Source organism: Salmo salar, chromosome 13, assembly GCF_965601325.2.
Source record: "Salmo salar chromosome 13, fSalSal1, whole genome shotgun sequence".
In the NCBI taxonomy this organism is placed as follows: domain Eukaryota; kingdom Metazoa; phylum Chordata; class Actinopteri; order Salmoniformes; family Salmonidae; genus Salmo; species Salmo salar.
This window is the reverse complement of record NC_138303.1, coordinates 82,979,154-82,999,963: the sequence shown is the minus strand read 5'-3', so window position 1 is coordinate 82,999,963 and position 20,810 is coordinate 82,979,154. Positions and strand designations below refer to the sequence as shown.

Here is a 20,810-nt window from a genome sequence, read left to right as displayed (position 1 = left end):
TGTGAAATTGTTTATTGTCGAGGTTGGCACGCTTCTGGCTGGTTTGCGCCGGGTATTGTGTTATACCCGTGCTTTGTGACAGCCGGTACTTTGTACTTGGGTTTTGTACTTTGTACTGCCTTTCTTGTTCTTTGGGCATTTGTTTTGTGACGCGGTTGCGTTCTGTTATTATGATTGCCTAAGTGAAGTGCTTTGTCCACTCATCTCTGTTCTCCTGCGCCTGACTTCCATGCATCAGCTACACTCACCCCTTGACACTCAGCTAGCCAAGAGAGGGGACTTCGAACATCTATACAGTTCAGATATACTTTTATTAAACTCAAACTCACTGTCACTGATTAATGGCAGATACAGAAGTAGGATCTCAATTTGGTTACCCTGTTGTTGCAGGAAATGTCCTGCACAGCTGGAAATGCACATTTGTAGTGTATTCAAGGCTTCTAAAGTTTTTCCCTAACTAAAAATGCATCAACCCCTACAAAAATGCCCATTAATTATAATCCACACAATATTTATAATTTCCTGTTTCTGCAGGCTTATTTTCCTGTTGTGAGAAACTGGTCAAATTAAGATCCATCCTACATCTGTAGGAGAGACATAATGGTAAAACTGATGGACAGACCCTCTTAAGATACTGTAATGGTTTTAAACATCTTGTGCCTTTTCTGCATATTTCTACAAATGTTTACAGACCAATCCATGAATGGTTTACTTGTGGTAAGGCTGTGTACAGTATATAAAGGGATATATAGTGCAGTCTCCAACTAAGATCTTATAGGCAATGCGAAACACAATGTTCTCTGTCATTAATAGATTACTGTATCGCACAGGAGGCTGCTGAGGGGAGAACAGCTCCTAATAATGGACAGAACGAAGCAAATGGAATGGCAAATACATGGAAACCATGTGTTTTATGTATTTGATAGCATTCCACTTATTTTGCTCCAGCCATTACCATGAGCCTGTTCTCCCCAATTATGGTGCCACCAACCTCCTATGCTGTATTGTATTGTATACCTTCACTGAGGACTTAATAGCTCACGTTGGTTATTGCCTGCACAATACTGCATGTCAAGATGCATGTAACAATAGCAACAATGGCAGCATGGGAATCCCATCAACAAACAGTAGCAAAAAGCGGCAGTGGAACAGAACGTATATCCGTTTCCATGTTGTCCAGCTTCCTGTGATGACCTGCCTTGGTTCCACATCCAGAAATACCATGTAGCAGAGGGATGGAGATGCTGATCATGGAGGGGGAAAAATAAGTATTCATGTGAAAAACTGCCAAAGCCATCTGGTTTCAGTTCCCCTACAATTCGTTCAGCACTTCAGCTTAAATTATTACATTTATTTAAGTAATTTCTAAGGGTTTTTGGGGAATGTTTTGTGTATCATATAAAATAAAAAAAGTAAATGGCAACTTCCATATCTTAGGCCTATGGCTCATACATATTTTGAAGCCGAGGAGCATCCTCAAGATACACCTTCTTATTCTTTGTAACTTTTTTTCAGCAAACCTTGACTTTTCTCTGAAATACGAGCTCTCTGTAAGAGGAAGCAGGGTCACAGAGGGTTTCTTCCTTTAGAAATATAATTTTGCCTGATATTGTCATGATGTAAGACCTCAGTAATGTTTCCCTGCATGCTGATGCAACCTTCAGCTGTTTAACTCTCACCAACTATTGCCAAACCCACTCAAAGATGTGATTTACTGTATAAACTCTGGTACAGTAGTTTAGTGCCTGTCTGGAAAGAGTGGAAGTGTGCAGAGATATACTGTTACAGTTTATTCTGATCCCATTTATGCAGTGTTCTTCAATCATGTTCCTGAAGACCCACTGCCAGGTGAGCAGACTTTTGTTCCAGCCCCATACTAATGAATCTGAGTCAATTAATCAGGGGGCAAGTTGACATCAGGTGTGTTACTGCTGGGCTAGAGCAAAATCCTGCACACACTGTGGGTCTTTCAAACCATGATTGAAGACCACTGCACGAATGAGTAGAGTTTGTGTAGAAGATTTGTATCATGCAGCCATATTGCTGAGACACATATTGCCAATACTTTCAGGCGTTGTGTGTAGGAGTAGGGGCTAGTGTACATTTGGAAATGGACAAATGTTTTAGAGAGAGGCCCTCAAGTTAGCAAAGTGAGCAACGGCATCCTCTGGTGGATGAAAATCTGCTAATGTGCCATGATCATGACAGAGCAGGGATCAGGGACTTATAGAGAGAGGAGACGATTATGATTCACCGCCAGGGACTACCAAATACTAGGGAATTTTCAGCTATAAGCTCTGTTGCAAAATTATTATTATTTTTTTAATCTTCACTTGATTATAGCATTTAGATATCTGTTTTTTTAATCCAATGACAGTCACACAATTTCAACCATTGATTATAGACTTAGAAACGATCTATATATTTAAAAGTAACAGTAATTAACAGTTACAGTTTATAAACTCCTTATAAACCGCCTTATAAATCCTTGCAGTCAATCTCCAGCAGAGTGCTCTCAGAGACAGACACAGATTTTCACAGAGTCTCTAGTCACCTACTGTACAGTATGCAAAAGTAAATTAACTCCACTTGTCAGTTGCACAAGATTAGAGGGAATTGACGCAATCATCTTCCGAGCCAGGGGTTAATCTGTGGCTGTTAGGCCTGAAAAAGATATCCTGTTGGATGTAACTCCCTGTGCCTGGTGTTGGCTCAATGCCTCCGACCTGTATCAGGGGTTGGTGCTTGATGGCACCTGTAGTAGGCCAGCCATCCTGATTACTGGAGGTACCATACACAAATAGTACAGTCCATTAAGGCATGGACACCAAATTCACCAGCAAAAATCACCATCTACCATGATTAGGAACAGTGCCGGATTAAGAAATCACGGGCCCCAGGGCTTTTTATTTTTCATATATATGTACAGTGCATTCCGAAAGTATTCAGACCCTTTGACTTTGTCCACATTTTGTTACGTTAAAGCTTTATTCTAAATTGGATTAAATAGAAAAAAATCCTCAGCAATCTACACACAATACCCCATAATGACTAAGCGAAAACACGTTTTTATACATTTTTGCAAAAAACAGAAATAGCTAATTTACATAAGTATTCAGACCCTTTGCTATGAGATTCGAAATTGAGCTCAGGTGCATCTTGCTTCCATTGATCATCCTTCAATTGATTGCACATAATTTGGAAAGGCACACACCTGTCTATATAAGGGCCCAGAGCTAACAGTGCATGTCAGAGCAAAGACCAATCCATGAGGTCGAAGGAATTGTCCGTGGAGCCCCGAGACAGAATTGTGTCAAGGCACAGAGCTGGGAAAGGGTACCAAAACATATCTGCAGCATTGAAGGTCCCCAAGAACACAGTGGCCTCCATCATTCTAAGGACCGTTTTTTTTCTCAATTTCTGCCTAAAATGACATACCCAAATTTAACTGCCTGTAGCTCAGGACCTGAAGCAAGGACATGCATATTCTTGATACCATTTCAAAGGAAACACTTTGAAGTTTGTGGTAATGTGAAATGAATGTAGGAGAATATAACACAATAGATCTGGTAAAAGATAATAAAACCAAAAAACATGCATTTTCTATTTATTTTTTTGTTCCATCATATTTGAAATGCAAGAGAAAGGAGTTTATGTGTAATTTTTTATTTTGACCACCAGGTGGTAGCAGTGTCATGCAAAGTTTCAGACTGATCCAGATAAGTATGACATTTCTACACTATAGTCTACCAGGAGTTTGCCCAAATCTGCCGAATTGGTCAATTGATACATTTTCAAGTACATAAGTATAGAGGACATACAAAATGCTATGGTAATGAAAAATGTAAGTTTACACACATCCAGGAATGTCATACATGATGGATAACTAGCTTCCCTACAGACAAAAAAAACACTAACCTTCACATGTCTAGGTGTGGGTGTGGGGCCAGAGACAGCAGGGGTTCAAACTGTAGAATCCAGTTCCTACATTCGAATATAAAAATGTATTTTATCAAACAAAACTATTCATCATTTTATCTCTGGGACCCTCAGGATGACAAATCAGAGCAAGATTACTGAACGTAAGTACATTATTTACCTTCAGAGGTGAATGTATCAAACCAGTTGACGTGATAAAAGTGTTTTGTTGTTGTGTACTCTTCTCAAACAATAGCGTGGTATCTTTTCACTGTAATAGCTACTGTAAATTGGTCACATTAGCGCACTTTAGCAACAACCTTCCCGGTTTATGGACACCGATCCCGTAGAGGTTAAATGGAAGAAGTTTGGAACCACCAAGAATCTTCATAGAGCTGGCAAACCGGCCAAACTGAACAATCGGGGGAGAAGGGCCATGGTCAGGGAGGTGACCAAGAACCCGATGGTCACTCTGACAGAGCTCCAGAGTTTCTCTGTGGAGATGGGAGAACCTTCCAGAAGGACAACCATCTCTGCAGCACTCCACCAATCAGGACTTTATGGTAGAGGGGCCAGACTGAAGCCACTCCTCAGTAAAAGGCACATGACAGTCCGCTTGGAGTTTGCCAAAAGGCACCTTAAAGACTCTCAGACCATGAGAAACAAGATTCTCTGGTCTGATGAAAGCAAATTTAAACTGTTTGGCCTGAATTCCAAGCGTCACGTCTGGAGGAAACCTGACACCATCCCAAAGGTGAAGGGCGTGGGGATGTTTTTCAACAGCAGGGACTGGGAGACTAGTCAGGATCAAGGGAAAGATGAACGGAGCAAAGTACAAAAAGATGCTTGATGAAAACCTGCTCCAGAGCGCTCAGGACCTCAGACTGGGGAAAGGGTTCAACTTCCAACAGGACAACTTCCAATGACGCTAAGCACACAGCCAAGACAATGCAGGAGTGGCTTCGGGGACAAGTCTCTGCATGTCCTTGAGTGGCCCAGCCAGAGCCTGGACTTGAACCTGATCGAACATCTCTGGAGAGACCTGAAAATAGTTGTGCAGCGACGCTCCCCATCCAACCTGACAGAGCTTGAGAGAATCTGCAGAGAAGAATGGGAGAATCGCCCCAAATACAGGTTTCCCAAGCTTGTAGTATCATACCCAAGAAGACTCGAGGCTGTAATCTCTGCCAAAGGTGCTTCAAGAAAGTACTGAGTAAAGGTTCTGAATATTTACGTAAATGTGATATTTCAGTTTTGTCTTTTTTATACATTTGCTAAAATTTCTAAAAACCTGTTTTTACTTTGTCATTATGGGGTATTGTGTGTAGATTGACGAGGGAAAAATCTATTTAATCCATTTTAGAACAAGGCTGTAAAATAACAAAATTTGAAATAAGTCAAGGGGACTGAATATAGGCTACAGTAGGCTACTAAATAACATTTCCAATGGCGCACTGACTCACCTAATAACAAAGTTTAAGTCATAGGCTCCTCACAGTGATGGCTGATGCCCTCATCGTGGCAATAGCCTTTCTAAAGATGAGCTACTTTGAAAAACAGTGCTGTTAAAAATTGGGAGTTGTTGAGAAAATAAAATGTTCTGTTGGTTCTACAGACAGATTAGTCTTCTCTTTTCAGCTTTAAACATTTGCTTTCCAAACTGAACGTTTTTCTTGAGAACAACCATAGAAATATAATCCATAGATGGCAGTCAGGACTGGCAGCCATTGTTAGCGCACCCATAAATTTAACAGTGAAATTGCTATGGTATTTTTTGCTCGGAAAACTTAGGGGGGCAAATAAAACCACCCGTGGGCCAAATTCCGCTCACGGGCCACCAGTTGGGGAACACTGATATATACTGTATATATAATACAGTTGAAGTCGGAAGTTTACATACACCTTTACATACACCAAATACATTTACACTCAGTTTTTCACAATTCCTGACATTTGATCCTTGTAAAAATTCCCTGTCTTAGGTCAGTTAGGATCACCACTGTATTTCAAGAAAGTGAAATGTCAGAATAATAGTAGAGATAATTATTTATTTCAGCTTTTATTTCTTTCATCACATTCCCAGTGGGTCAGAAGTTCACATACACTCAATTAGTATTTGGTAGCATTGCCCTTTAAATTGTTTAACTTGGGTCAAACATTTCAGATAGCCTTCCACAAGCTTCCAACAATAAGTTGGGTTAATTTTGTCCCATTCCTCCTGAAAGAGCTGGTGTAACTGAGTCAGGTTTGTAGGCCTCCTTGCTCGCACACACTTTTTCAGTTCTGCCCACAAATTTTCTATAGGATTGAGGTCAGGGCTTTGTGATGGCCACTCCAATACCTTGACTTTGTTGTCCTTAAGACATTTTGCCACAACTTTGGAAGTATTCGTAGGGTCATTGTCCATTTGGAAGACCCATATGCGACCAAGCTTTAACTTCCTGACTGATGTCTTGAGATGTTGCTTCAAGATATCCACATAAATGTTCCTGCCTCATGATGCCATCTATTTTGTGAAGTGCACCAGTCCCTCCTGCAGCACTGCACCCCCACAACATGATGCTGCCATCCCCGTGCTTCATGTTTGGGATGGTGTTCTTCAGCTTGCAAGCTTCCCCCTTTTTCCTCCAAACATAATGATGGTCATTATGGCCAAACAGTTCTATTTTTGTTTCATCAGACCAGAGGACATTTGTCCAAAAAGTACGATCGTTGTCCCCATGTGCAGTTGCAAACCGTAGTCTGGCTGTTTATGGTGGTTTTGGAGCAGTGGCTTCTTCCTTACTGAGCGGCCTTTCAGGTTATGTCGATATAGGACTCGTTTTACTGTGGATATAGATACTTTTGTACCTCTTTCCTCCAGCATATTCACAAGGTCCTTTGCTGTTGTTCTGGGATTGATTTGCACTTTTTGCATCAAAGTACATTCCTCTCTAGGAGACAGAACGCATCTCCTTCCTGAGTGGTATGATGACTGCGTGGTCCCATGGTGTTTATACTTGCGTACTATTGTTTGTACAGATGAACGTGGTACCTTCAGGCGTTTGGAAATTGCGCTCAAGGATGAACCAGGCTTGTGGATGTCTCCCTTTTTTTCTGAGGTCTTGGCTGATTTCTTTTGATTTTCCCATGATGTCAAGCAAAGAGGCACTGAGTTTGAAGGTAGGCCTTGAAATACACCCACAGGTCCAACTCCAATTGACTCAATTGATGTCAATTAGCCTACCAGAACCTTCTAAAGCCATGACATTTTTATGGAATTTTCCAAGCTGTTTAAAACACAGTCAACTTAGTGTATGTAAACTTCTGATGCACTGGAATTATGATGGGGTGAATTATAAGTGAAATAATCTGTCTGTAAACAATTGTTGGAAAAATTACTTGTGTCCTGCACGAAGTAGATATCCTAACCGACTTGCCAAAACTATAGATTGTGAACAGGAAATTTGTGGAGTGGTTGAAAAACGAGTTTTAATGACTCCAACCTAAGTGTATGTTATCTTCTGACTTCAACTGTATATCATACATACACTGAGTATTCAAAGCACCTTCCTAATATTGAGTTGTACATTGTTTGCCCTCAGAACTGCCCCAATTCATCGGGCATGGACTCTAGAAGGTGCTGGAAGCGTTTCACATTGATGCTGGCCCATTTTGAGTCCAATTCTTACCACAGTTGTGTGAAGTGGACTATTCTTGATACACCCGGGAAACTGCTGAGCGTGAAAACGCACTTCAACCCTTGGTCTTGCCCATTCACCCTCTGAATGGCACACATACACAACCCATGTCTCAATTGTCTCAAGGTTTAATAATCCTTCTTTAGCCTGTCTCCTCCCCTTCATCTACACTAATTGATGTGGATTTCACAGGTGACTTCAATAAGGGATACTAGTTTTCACCTGGATTCACCTCTCAGTTTATGCCATGGAAATAGCATGTTTATAATGTTTTGTACACTCAGTGTTATTTTCTTGCTGTATTAGTTTAACATTTTATTTTATTTTTAGCTGCCTCTTGGGCCTCCCATGGGCCTGGATTAATCTGGCCCTGATTAGGAATATGATTCTTGTTGGGAACCCATGGAAAAATAATTGACAATTGAGTTATTGAGTCATTAATGGAATATGTCGTTTACAGTGTGCACTTTTATTTACCTATCCAACGTGTAGACCTGATTCAGTTGATCATACCGCCGATGCTCATTGTGTCACTAGTTTCTAACGCCCTCTACTCCGAACCAGGGCAGTGCAGAGGATGCACTGCAGCTCCACCCACACCGTGTCGAATGGATTAAGGTTCTCTCCTGATCTGCGAAGTGTGTAAATCTTCGGTGAGTCACAGTCCTGTGAGTAATTTTCTTGGAGTTTTAAGGAAAAATAACTTCGGACATTGTCATTTGAAATATAATTCTCGCTGCGTTTAGTTTATTTCATGTGATGCTTTGTCATTAGATGGGTTGCCAAACAGAAACCACACATTTGCGTATTATTTGAAGTTTGAATCTGCAATAACTTCAAAGAGGGGACAAGTATTGGTGTAGCCAAATATCACAAGAACATAGCTGTGACAGATAGGAACCTGTTTTATACTTTTTGCTTTGGAGAAGATACACCGTCGTGGAGGGAAGGTGAGTGTTGACATTGTGCGCAGGTTAACGGATTACGTTTCATATAATCCGATCGCTGTCACATAGTCTATTGACCTGTGTGATTTGCCTTTTTTTATCTGCTATCATTTCATGAGGCGCAATGAGACCATGATGACCAGAAAGTTGTATTTATGTTGGCTAACTGGGTAGATAAAATACAGATCTGTATAATTTATATAAAACATGTTAATTGGCACAGGTAAGGTAGCTCACAGTGGCTGACCAGACCTGGACAGTTTAAAGATGAGTTTTGTCCTCTATCACATCATCACCATCATCATACCTTACTGTATTATTTCTCACAGTAGCCTAAAACTCCTGGTCAACCCTTACATTTAGTTGTACTGATACCTAGTTAATTAGAAATTGAATTCACTTGTGTAATTACCAAATAACCTCACAGTAACTGTACTAGTAACCAATGCAGAAAGAACTTGGCCGCTTGCTTCAATTCTAGTTTAATTAGTTGTTTTATGCACTGTTTCTGCAATTACAGTGTAGTATCAGCTGAGTAATTAGACAATAGTATATAGTTACAGATTGCAGAAGGGCAACTTTATGCAAACTGTTTCCCAACTCATATCTCTTGATCTATAACCAGAGTTAAATTCAAGGCCAAATGAAAAAATGGCTCATAGTTACATTTGGGTCCTCTGCCATATAGGATTGGGCCAGCAAAGACATCATGATGGGGGGGGGGGGGGGGAGTGACATGATACATCTCTGGGCTGCTATTATCTGTCTGTCTAGCTTGGGCCTGTCATAGAGATTATGATTTCTGAGAGAAGATCAACATTTGTGAATGCACCCAGTTAGCTTTGTATTTTAACGACGCTGGGCCAGTTGTGTGCCGCCCTATGGGACTCCCAATCACGGCCGGTTGTGATACAGCCTGGAATCGAACCAGGGTCTCTAGTGAAGCCTCTAGCACTGAGATGCAGTGCCTTAGACTGCTGTGCCACTCGGGAGCCCATAGACTGCCTGAAATATTTTCAGCAGGTGTTGGCCAACCAGGTTGTGATGTGGATCTCTTCCTATCTTTGTCCTGTACCAGATCCATCAATAGTTTTAGAGAGAAGGTTGGGATGGGCTCTAGTAATCACAGCAGCAAATCGCACCAGGGCAGTTGTAACATCTCAGTCATAAGCAACTCTAGGATCTCCATTTTAATTAATTGGGTTAATGAAGTAGTAATTTTTTTTGCCTTTGAGAATCTGGTCGAGAGACTATACTTTTAGAAAAAAGGGTTCCAACAGTGTTCTTCGGTTGTCCCCATAGGAGATCTCTTTTTGGTTCCATGGAGAACCCTTTTGGTTCCAGGTTGAAACATTTTGGATTCCATGTAAAACCCTCTGTGGAAAGGGTTCTACATGGAATGAAAAAAAGTTCTACCTGGAACCAATAGGGTTCTACCTGGAACAAAAAGGGTTCTACCTGGAACCAAAAATAGTTATTCAAAGGGTTCTCCTATGGGGACAGCCAAAGAACCCTTTTAGGTTCTAGATAGCACCGTTTTTTTCTAAGAGTGTAGAGACAGTGCTTTTATAACAACACTTTCCAGTCTGTATCTTACCCTGCCTTTCCCAACCTACGTCATCATGAGGTTATTATCTGTCAGGTCTGAATCATCATTAATGAAATAATGATTTGGCCTCTAAGTGGCAGACTCTGCATGAATGATCAAATGAAGGCCAAGAGGTTGCACAGCGTTGCTATTTAAGGGACATCTCAATCAGCTTTAAGTCACATCCACCCACTACCTGATAAAGTCAGGTACATAACACAGCGTCAGCAAAGTCTATTTCTGGCACCAGCAACCTCGGTGATGATTGATTTCACATGTAGTATGAGTCATATCTGAACCTATGGTTTGAATGATGAGGGTAGTGTTAGTAAATGTTCAATGTCTTCCCACCCCTTTGATGAGTAGCTATAATGAGAACATTGCTCTAATGAAAACCCTATTGTGGGGAGGTGAAGACACTGAATAAGAGATCCAGGAATGAATAACTCATGTAATATATTTTTCATGAGGGAATGAATGAATGATGAAGGAGCCTGGAGATAAGTAACACTGACCAATATAAAGAGCTAATTTTATACATATCCATGGCAGAGACTCAGTGGACTATTCTATGAATAACCATGAGCTGATGATTCTAATGACAACGGCAATGTAAGGAAGTCTGTGTGTCAGGCGTGTGTCAGGCGCAGGACAGCAGATATGAGTAAATAAAACATATTTTACTCAACATATAATAAATGCAATACAAAAACAGAGCCCACAATAACGGACCTTCCTACATAGAAACAATCACTCACAAACAAACATGGGGGAACGGAGGGTTAAATAATGAACAGGTAATTGGGGGATTTAAACCAGGTGTGTAAGACAAAGACAAAACAAATGGAAAATGAAAAGTGGATTGGCGATGGCTAGAAGGCCGGTGACGTCGACCGCCTAACGCCGCCCGAACAAGGAGAGGGACCGACTTCGGCGGAAGTTGTGACAATACCCCCCCTTGACGTGTGGCTCCAGCAGCACGCCGACACCGACCTCGGGGATGACCCGGAGGACGAGGCGCAGGGCGATCCAGATGGAGACGGTGGAACTCCCGCAGCAACGAAGGGTCCAAGACGTCCTCCACCGGCACCCAGCATCTCTCCTCCGGACCGTAGCCCTCCCACTCCACGAGGTACTGAAGGCCCCTCGCCCGACGCCTCGAGTCAAGGATGGCTCGAACAGCATACGCCGGGGCCCCTTCGATGTCCAGAGGGGGCGGAGGAACCTCCTGCACCTCACACTCCTGGAGTGGACCAGCCACCACCGGCCTGAGGAGAGACACATGGAACGAGGGATTAATACGGTAATCTGGGGGAAGCTGTAACCTGTAGCATACCTCGTTCAGTCTCCTCAGGACTTTGAATGGCCCCACAAACCGCGGACCCAGCTTCCGGCAGGGCAGGCAGATGGGCAGGTTTCGGGTCGAAAGCCAGACCCAGTCCCCCGGTGCGAACACCGGGCCTCACTGCGGTGGCGGTCGGCGCTCGCCTTCTGCCGCCTCACGGCCCATTGCAGGTGCACATGGGCGGCGTCCCAGGTCTCCTCCGAGCGCTTAAACCATTCGTCCACCCCAGTACGCACTGGAAAGGAGAGAGGTTAGTGGAGGAGTGGCGGAGTGAGTTTTGGGCCATCCCTGCCCAGGGGATGAACGCCGCCCACTCCCCCGGCCGGTCCTGGCAATATGACCGCAGAAACCTACCCACATCCTGATTTACTCTCTCCAACTGCCCGTTACTCTCGGGGTGAAAACCTGAGGTGAGGCTGACCGAGACCCCCAGACGTTCCATGAAAGCTCTCCAGACCCTGGACGTGAACTGGGGACCTCGATCAGAGACTATATCCTCAGGCACCCCGTAGTGCCGGAAGACGTGAGTGAATAGGGCCTCCGCAGTCTGTAGGGCCGTAGGGAGACCGGGGAAAGGGAGGAGACGGCAGGACTTAGAAAACCGATCCACAACGACCAGGATCGTGGTGTTGCCCTGTGATGGAGGAAGATCTGTCAGGAAGTCCACCGACAGGTGCGACCACGGCTGTTGTGGAACAGGTAGGGCTTGTAACTTCCCTCTGGGCAGGTGCCTGGGAGCCTTGCAATAGGTGCACACCGAGCAGGAAGAAACATAAACCCTCACGTCCTTGGCCAAGGTGGACCAACAGTACTTCCCACTAAGGCATCGCACCGTCCGACCGATGCCAGGGTGACCAGAGGAGGGTGACGTGTGGGCCCAATAGATCAAACGGTCGCGGACAGCAGACGGAACGTACAGGCGCCCAGCTGGACACTGGGGGGAGTGGGCTCTGTGTGTAACGCCCGCTCTATGTCCGCGTCCAACTCCCACACCACCGGTGCTACCAGGCAGGAGGCCAGAAGTATGGGAGTGTGATCCATGGACCGCTCCTCTGTGTCATACATCCGGGACAGTGCGTCTGCCTTAGCGTTCTGGGAACCTGGTCTGTAGGACAGAGTGAAAACAAAACGGGTAAAGAACATGGCCCACCTTGCCTGGCGAGGGTTCAGTCTCCTTGCCGCCCGGATGTACTCCAGATTGTGGTGGTCAGTCCAGATGAGAAAAGGGTGTTTAGCTCCTTCAAGCCAATGTCTCCACGCCTTCAAAGCCTTGACAACAGCCAACAGCTTGCGGTCCCCAACATCATAGTTTCGCTCCACCGGGCTGAGCTTCTTCGGAAAGGAAGCACAGGGGCGGAGCTTTGGTGAAGTGCCCGAGCGCTGAGAGAGCACGGCTCCTATCCCTCGTCCACCTCCACTATGAACGCCAAAGAGGGATCTGGATGAGCCAGCACGGGAGCCGAGGTAAACAGAGCCTTCAGGTGACCAAAAGCCCTGTCCGCCTCAGCCGACCACTGCAGCCGCACCGGTCCCCCCTTCAGCAGTGAGGTAATGGGAGCTGCTACCTGACCAAAACCCCGGATAAACCTCCGGTAGTAGTTGGCAAACCCTAGAAACCGCTGCACTTCCTTTACCGTGGTGGGAGTTGGCCAATTACGCACGGCTGAAATGCGGTCACTCTCCATCTCCACCCCTGAAGTGGAAATGCGGTACCCTAGGAAGGAGACGGACTGTTGGAAGAACAGACATTTCTCAGCCTTGACATACAGGTCATGATCCACAGTCGACCAAGCACCCTGCGCACCAGGGACACATGCTCAGCGCGTGTATATCAGAATGTCGTCGATATACACCACTATACCCTGCCCGTGCAGGTCCCTGGAAAATCTCGTCAACAAAGGCCTGGAAGACTGATGGAGCATTCATCAACCCGTACGGCATGACGAGGTACTCATAGTGCCCAGAGGGGGTACTAAATGCTGTCTTCCACTTGTCCCCCTCCCGGATACGCACCAGGTTGCAGCCAGGGTCCGGAAGTCCAATGCAAAATCCTGCGCGCTCCTCGTCCACTGCCTTAGGTGGAACAGTCGTTCACCCGGGTGAACGACTGCGTAATGGTCCAACGCCGCGTCTCCTTCACTCCATACGACGTTGGACCACTCCAGGGCTTTGCCTGAGAGGTAGGAGACGAGGGTGGACACGCTCTCACGTCCCGAAGGAGCCGAGTGGACGGTCGCCAGGTAGAGCTCAAGCTGGAGTAGGAACCCCTGGCATCCGGCAGCCGTCCCATCATACTCCCTCGGGAGCGCGAGCTGGATCCCGCTGGAACCGGGTGAAGGAGGGGTGGACAGTGGGACCTGTTGTAGTGGGGCTGGTGGAGGCGCTGGACGACCTCCTCCTCTCTCCCAACGATCCATCTTCTGCAGCACGCGATCCATGGAGGTGCCCAGATGTTGCAATATGGTTGTGTGCTGCTGAACGCGCTCCTCTATCCCTGAAGGGTGTGCGCTGCTCCTGCTGACTCCATTTTATGGGGTGAGTGATTCTGTAAGGAAGTCTGTTGTAGCTGGTGTATAGGAGTCAGGTGCAGGACAGCAGATATGAGTAAATAAAACGGATTTTACTCAACATATAATAAATGCAATACAAAAACAGAGCCCACAATAACAGACCTTCCTACATAGAAGCAATCACTCACACACAAACATGGGGGAACAGAGGGTTAAATAATGAACAGGTACATTTTAGTCATTTAGCAAAAGCTCTTATCCAGAGCGACTTACAGTAGTGAATGCATACATTTCATTAAAAAATATTCCGTACTGGTTCCCCGTGGGAATCGAACCCACAACCCTGGCATTGCAAACACCATGCTCTACCAACTGTGCCACACAGGTAATTGGGGGATTGAAACCAGGTGTGTAAGACAAAGACAAAACAAATGGAAAATGAAAAGCGTATCGGCGATGGCTAGAAGGCCGGTGACGTCGACCGCCGAATGCCGCCCGAACAAGGAGAGGGACCGACTTCGGCGGAAGTCGTGACAGGCAACTTTGACATGTGCTGTCATCTGAGAAGCCAATTCTAGAACACTGCTATCGTCTGAGAGTATGGTTCTAGAACAGATTTGGCAAGGAAGTGAGACACACAGAGAGAAACCTAGAGAAGTCTTCTCATGGTGTTGTGGGCAGCCTCTCAAATAATCTAAACAGATTCGCTCTTCTTGTCTCCTCTCCTTTACCTTCATGCTGGACAGAAGAAAACAAGTCCCTCTGCTGTAAGGCTTTTACTTGGCTTGTCTTCTCATACTAGTGCAGATGGAGAAAAGGAGACAAGGAAGCCACTTTAGATGATTAAGATGCAGCCATGTTGGTAGGTAGCATCAAGGAAAGCAGACTAAAAAAGGAGACAAGGAGGGGAAGCCACTTTAGATTATTGAGATGTAGCAGTGTTCGTCGGTAGCTTCAAAGAAAGCAGACTCAAAGAGGAGATGAGCAGAGGAAGCCACTTGAGATGATTGAGATGGAGTGTGGTAGATATTTTGACCAGGGAAGCCAGACTCAGAGGAAAGACATAATGACACCCCAACAGGAAGGAAGTCCTGTCTCTTCAGTTCAGTCCCTCTGGCTATCGACAGATAACAACAAACAGCTGAGAGGAGACTGTTGATGAAAGATGTCACAAGACGTTTACGGGCCAGTCAGTTGGGTGGCTCTTCTGCATGGTTATTACAAGTTGCTAGGGGGACGTTAAAACAACAGGTGTTGAAGACACTCCGGTCAGCAAACAGACAACCAGACTGATTTATCCATCTCTCACAGGTGGAACTAGTCAGTGCCGTCTGATAGAGTGTGTTGACAGACATTTGCAGTGGATTATGGATTTGTGGTATTTTTTTCCATGGAAAAATAGAGAAACCAACATTGCACAGCATCCCCACACCTGTGACTGTTTCTCTAGTTTTTAACAATTTATACAACTTACAACTAATTCCCAAAGGGGACTATACCCTTCTCTGTTATTTGATTTGCCAGTTGTTTTGTGATACACATCGCCCTGTCTCTTGTCTTGTTTCAGGTTGTTTTGCTTTGTTTGTTTTGTCTTGTTTCAGGTTGTTTTGCTTTTCTCTGTTTGCCCCTGGGACACTTGTTCCTCAGCTACAGTAAGGCGCCAGTTATGAAACTCCCTGCAGCGATCCTTTAAAGGCCTCTCAAGTCTTACTACCTGGGATATTTTCCTGCCTAGGGTAAAAGTTACATTCCAAAAAGCTTGAAAGGCTTTGTTATAGATATTTCTCCAGTTAACTGCATCAATCATTTGCAGTATTGTATGTTAAACCCCAAGGAGTGCTTGAAGAATTCGCAGACGAGTAGGTAAACCACACATTACCCTCCGTATTATTGGCGAACATGCAATCATTGGAAAACAAACTGGATGATCTACAATTAAGACTATCCTACCAACTGGACATTAAAAATTGTAATATCTTATGTTTCACCGAGACGTGGCTAAACGACGAATTGGAATTTCCATGCATCGGCAGGACAGAACAGCTATGTCTGGTAAGATGAGGGGCGGGGCTGTGTGTCTATTTGTCAATAACTGCTGGTGCGCGATGTCTATTATTAAAGAAGTCTCGAGGTATTGCTCGCCTGAGGTAGAATACCTCATGATAGATAAGCTGTAGACCACTCTCTACCGAGAGAGTATTCTATCTATAGTATTCGTAGCCATCTATTTACCACCACAAACCGATGCTGGCACTAAGACTGCACTCAACGACCTGTATGAGGCCATACGCAAACAAGAAAATGCTCATCCAGAAGCGGCACTCCTAGTGGCCGTGGACTTTAATGCTGGCCTTTTTACCAAATTTTTACCAAATTTCTACCAGCATGTCACATGTGCAACCAGAGGAAAAACAAATTCTAGACCACCATTACTCCACACACACAGACGCATACAAAGCTCTCCATCACCTTCCATTTGGAAAATCTGACATAATGCTATCCTCCTGATTCCTACTTACAAGCAAATGCAGGAAGTACCAGTGACTCGCTCAATATGGAAGTGGTCAGATGACGTGGATGCTATGCCCTCAAACGAACCATCAAACAGGCAAAATGTCAATATAGGACTAAGACTGAATCCTACTATACCAGCTGTGACACTCGTCGGATGTGGCAGGGCTTGAAAAATATTACGGACTACAAAGGGAAACCCAGCCACGAGCTGCCCAGTGACGCGAGCCTACCAGATGAGCTAAATGCTTTTTATGCTTGCTTCGAGGCAAGCAACACTGAAGCATGCATGAGAACACAAGCTGTTCCGGACGACTATGTGATCATGCTCTCCGTAGCCGATGTGAGCAAGACCTTTTAAACAGGTCAACATTCACAAAGCCGCGGGGCCAGACGGATTACCAGGACGTGTACTCAAAGCATGCGTGGACCAACTGGCAAGTGTCTTCACTGACATTTTCAACCTCTCCCTGACCGAGTCTGTAATATCTACATATTTCAAACAGACCACCATAGTTCCTGTGCCAAAGAAAGCAAAGGTAACCTGCCTAAATGATTACCGCCACGTAGCACTCACGTCGGTAGCCATGAAGTGCTTTGAAAGAATGGTCATGGCTCACATCAAAACCATCATGCCTGAAACCCGAGACCCAGGAGGGGTGCGTGCTTAGTCCCCTCCTGTACTCCCCATTCACCCACAACTGTGTGGCCAAGCACACCTCCAACACCATCATTAAGTTTGCTGATGACACAGTGGTAGACCTGATCACAGACAACGATGAGACAGACTATAGGGAGGAGGTCAGAGACCTGGCAGTGTGGTGCCAGGACAACAACCTCTCCCCCATTGTGAGCAAGCCATAGGAGCTGATCGTAGACTATAGCAAAAGGAGGGCTGAACAGACCCCCCATTAACATCGATGGGGCTGAAGTGGAGCGGGTCAAGAGTTTCAAGTTCCTTAGTGTCCACATCACCAACAAACTATCATGGTCCTAACACACCAAGACAGTTGTGAAGAGGGCACGACAACACCTTTTCCCCCTCAGGAGACTGAAAATATTTGTCATAGGTCCCCAGATCCTCAAAGTTCTATAGCTGTACCATCGAGAGCATCCTGACAGGTTGCATCACCGCTTGGTATGGCAACTGCTTGGCATCTGACCATAAGGCGCTACAGAGGATAGTGCGTACAGCCCAGTACATCACTGGGGCCAAGCATCCTGACATCCAGGATTTACCTCGACTAACCTGACTTGCTACCGGTAGCCCCTGTATATTGGCCAAAGCATTTGATATGGTAGACCAGTCCATTCTTGTGGGCCGGCTAAGGAGTATTGGTGTCTCTGAGGGGTCTTTGGTCTGGTTTGCTAACTACCTCTCTCAAAGAGTGCAGTGTTTAAAGCGCGTATCGTGACAAAAAAATTCAAAATATTCCATTACCGTACTTCGAAGCATGTCAAACGCTGTTTAAAATCCATTTTTATGCGATTTTTCTCGTAAAATAGCGATAATATTCCGACCGGGTCGTTCAAACACTGAAAATAGAAAATGGAGTCTTCACATGCACGCGCGCACCCGTATCATTGTTCTCAGAACGACCACTTTCCAAAAGCCCTACTGTTTTTCGCCCAGGGACTGCAGAGTCATCATTCCCCGTTCTGGCGCCTTCTGAGAGCCTATGGGAGCCTTAAAAAATGTCACGTTACAGCAGAGATCCTGTTTTCGATAAAGAGGCTATAGAAGGCCAAGAAATGGTCAGAGAGGGCACTTCCTGTATGGAATCTTCTCAGGTTTTGGCCTGCCATATGAGTTCTGTTATACTCACAGACACCATTCAAACAGTTTTAGAAACTTTAGGGTGTTTTCTATCCAAATCAAACAATTATATGCATATTTTAGTTTCTGGGCAGGAGTAATAACCAGATTAAATCGGGTACGTTTTTTATCCGGCCGTGAAAATACTGCCCCCTATCCTAAACAGGTTAAGGGCTTGTAAGTAAGCATTTCACTGTCAGGTCTACACCTGTTGTATTCGGCGCATGTTACAAATAACATTTGATTTGATTTGAACTTATTAAGAGAATATTGTCAAAAATAATTATCGGTCTGACTTAGTCTCTGTTTAAGGCAGTTTGATTTATTGAAAGGTATGAGTGTTTTTGCAACTTCATCACTCTAGCAGCTAGCTGCTGGCTTCACCTGTCCTCCACTTGTCTGTTTGAAACCTATTCAAAAGAAAAATAAAGGCCTTTACTTTTGTGTTCAACTATTCATTTGACTGGAACAGCCTAACAGGGATAAGCATTTAACCTGTCATCAGATTTCTTGTTCTGAAAAGGCAGAGTGTGTCAATAGGGGGGTGGGTGACCTGACCTGGGTAAAATATTTCCCTTGTGATGGAGGGCTGGGTGACCCTGCATAACCCTCTCCTGGGGGCCCGTCCAGGGTGTGGACTCTGGCAGGGTGCCCACGGCCCAGCATGCCCAGCATAGTGAGCTGCTCTGGGCTAGGTCTCTAGGATTTCAAGTTTACAACATACTACAGTATGTGCAGGTGCACAGGGCAAGAGAAAATTTGGAGTAATCAAGGTGACATACAGTGACACATTCAATACTGCCTTGCACACTCTTGCCTGCATCTAGCTGATCTAGGGTTGCAAACGAGAGATTCTCTTGGACAAATTCAGGTACACTATACAGTGCATTCGGAAAGTATTCAGACCCCTTGACTTTTTCTACATTTTGTTACGTTACATCTTTATTCTAAAATGGATTAATCGTTTTTTCCCCCCTCTTCAATCTACACACAATACCACATAATGACAAAGCAAAAACAGTTTTTTAGAAATGTTTGCAAATGTATTAAAAATAAAAAACTGAAATATTACATTTACATAAGTATTCAGACCCTTTACTTAGTACTTTGTTGAAGCACCTTTTAGCTGCGATTACAGCCTCATGTCTTCTTGGGTATGACCCTACAAGCTTGGCACACCTGTTTTTGGGGAGTTTCCCATTCTTCTCTGCACATCCTTTCAAGCTCTGTCAGGTTGGATGGGAACGTCGCTGCACAGTTATTTTCAGGTCTCTCCAGAGATTTTAGATCGGGTTCAAGTCCAGTCTCTGGCTGGGCCACTCAGGAACACTCCAAGACTTGTCCCGAAGCCAGTCCTGCGTTATCTTGGCTGTGTGCTTAGGGTCGGTGTCCTGTTGGAAGGTGAACCTTAGCCCTGTCTGAGGTCCTGAGCGCTCTGGAGCAGGACCTCATCAAGCATTTCTCTGTACTTTGCTCTGTTCATCTTTCCCTCAATCCTGACTAGTCTCCCAGTCCCTGCCTCTGAAAAACATCCTACAGCATGATGCTGCCACCACCATGCTTCACCGTAGGGAAGGTGCAAGGTTTCTTCCAGACGTGATGCTTGGCATTCAGGCCAAACAGTTCAATCCTGATTTCATCAGACCAAAGAATCTTGTTTCTCATGGTCAGAATCCTTTAGGTGCCTTTTGGCAAACTCCAAGCAGGCTGTCATGTGCCTTTTACTGACGAGTGGCTTCCGTCGTGCCACTCTACCATAAAGGCCTGATTGGTGGAGTGCTGCAGAGCTGGTTGTCCATCTGAAAGGTTCTCCCATCTCCACAGAAGAACTCTGGAGCTCTGTCAGAGTGACCATCGGTTCTTGGTCCCCTCCCTGACCAAGGCCCTTCTCTTCCGATTGCTCAGTTTGGCTGGGCGGCCAGGTCTAGGAAGAGTCCTGGTGGTTCCAAACTTCTTCCATTTAAGAATGGAGGCCACTGTGTTCTTGGGGATCTTCAATGCTGCAGACATTTTTTGGTACCCTTCCCCAGATCTGTTACTCGACACTATCCAGTGTTGGAACTCTGCGGACAATTCCTTCAGACCGCATGGCTTAGTTTTTGCTCTGACTTGTGCTGTCAACTGTGGGACCTTATATAGAGAGGCGTGTGACTTTCCCAATCATGTCCAGTTAATTGAATTTACCACAGGTGGACTCCAATCAAGTTGTAGAAACATCTCAAGGATGATCAATGGAAACAGGATGCACCTGAGCTCAATTTTGAGTCTCATAGCAAAGGGTCTGAATTAGTGATGCACCGATATGACATTTCTGGTCGATACTGATATCTGATATTTTCATTGCCAAAAAAAAAACGATACCGATAACCAATATTAAACGTTTTTGCGGCCTTTTAAGCATACTAGTACAGTTAAATAGCTAACACAAACACATGGACGCAGTGGTCTAAGGCACTGCATCTCATTCCAAAAGCGGTCACTACAGTCTCTTGTTC

At 44.9% G+C, this 20,810-nt stretch overlaps 1 protein-coding gene and 1 pseudogene across 2 annotated transcripts in view; one reads left to right on the top strand and one right to left on the bottom strand.

The window, feature by feature from the left end:
- Positions 1–7,911: 7,911 nt before the first annotated feature.
- Positions 7,912–20,810, top strand: part of LOC106567929 (glycerophosphodiester phosphodiesterase domain-containing protein 5) — a 61,618-nt gene continuing 48,719 nt past the window's right edge. The window contains exon 1 of one of the 2 annotated variants that reach the window (XM_082960370.1): positions 7,912–8,251. The gene's annotated coding sequence lies outside the window, so the exon portion shown is untranslated. Of the gene's footprint in view, positions 8,549–20,810 lie in introns of both variants that reach the window. The other variant, XM_014137833.3, reaches the window with a different exon arrangement.
- Positions 19,795–20,656, bottom strand: LOC145860009 (uncharacterized; annotated as a pseudogene).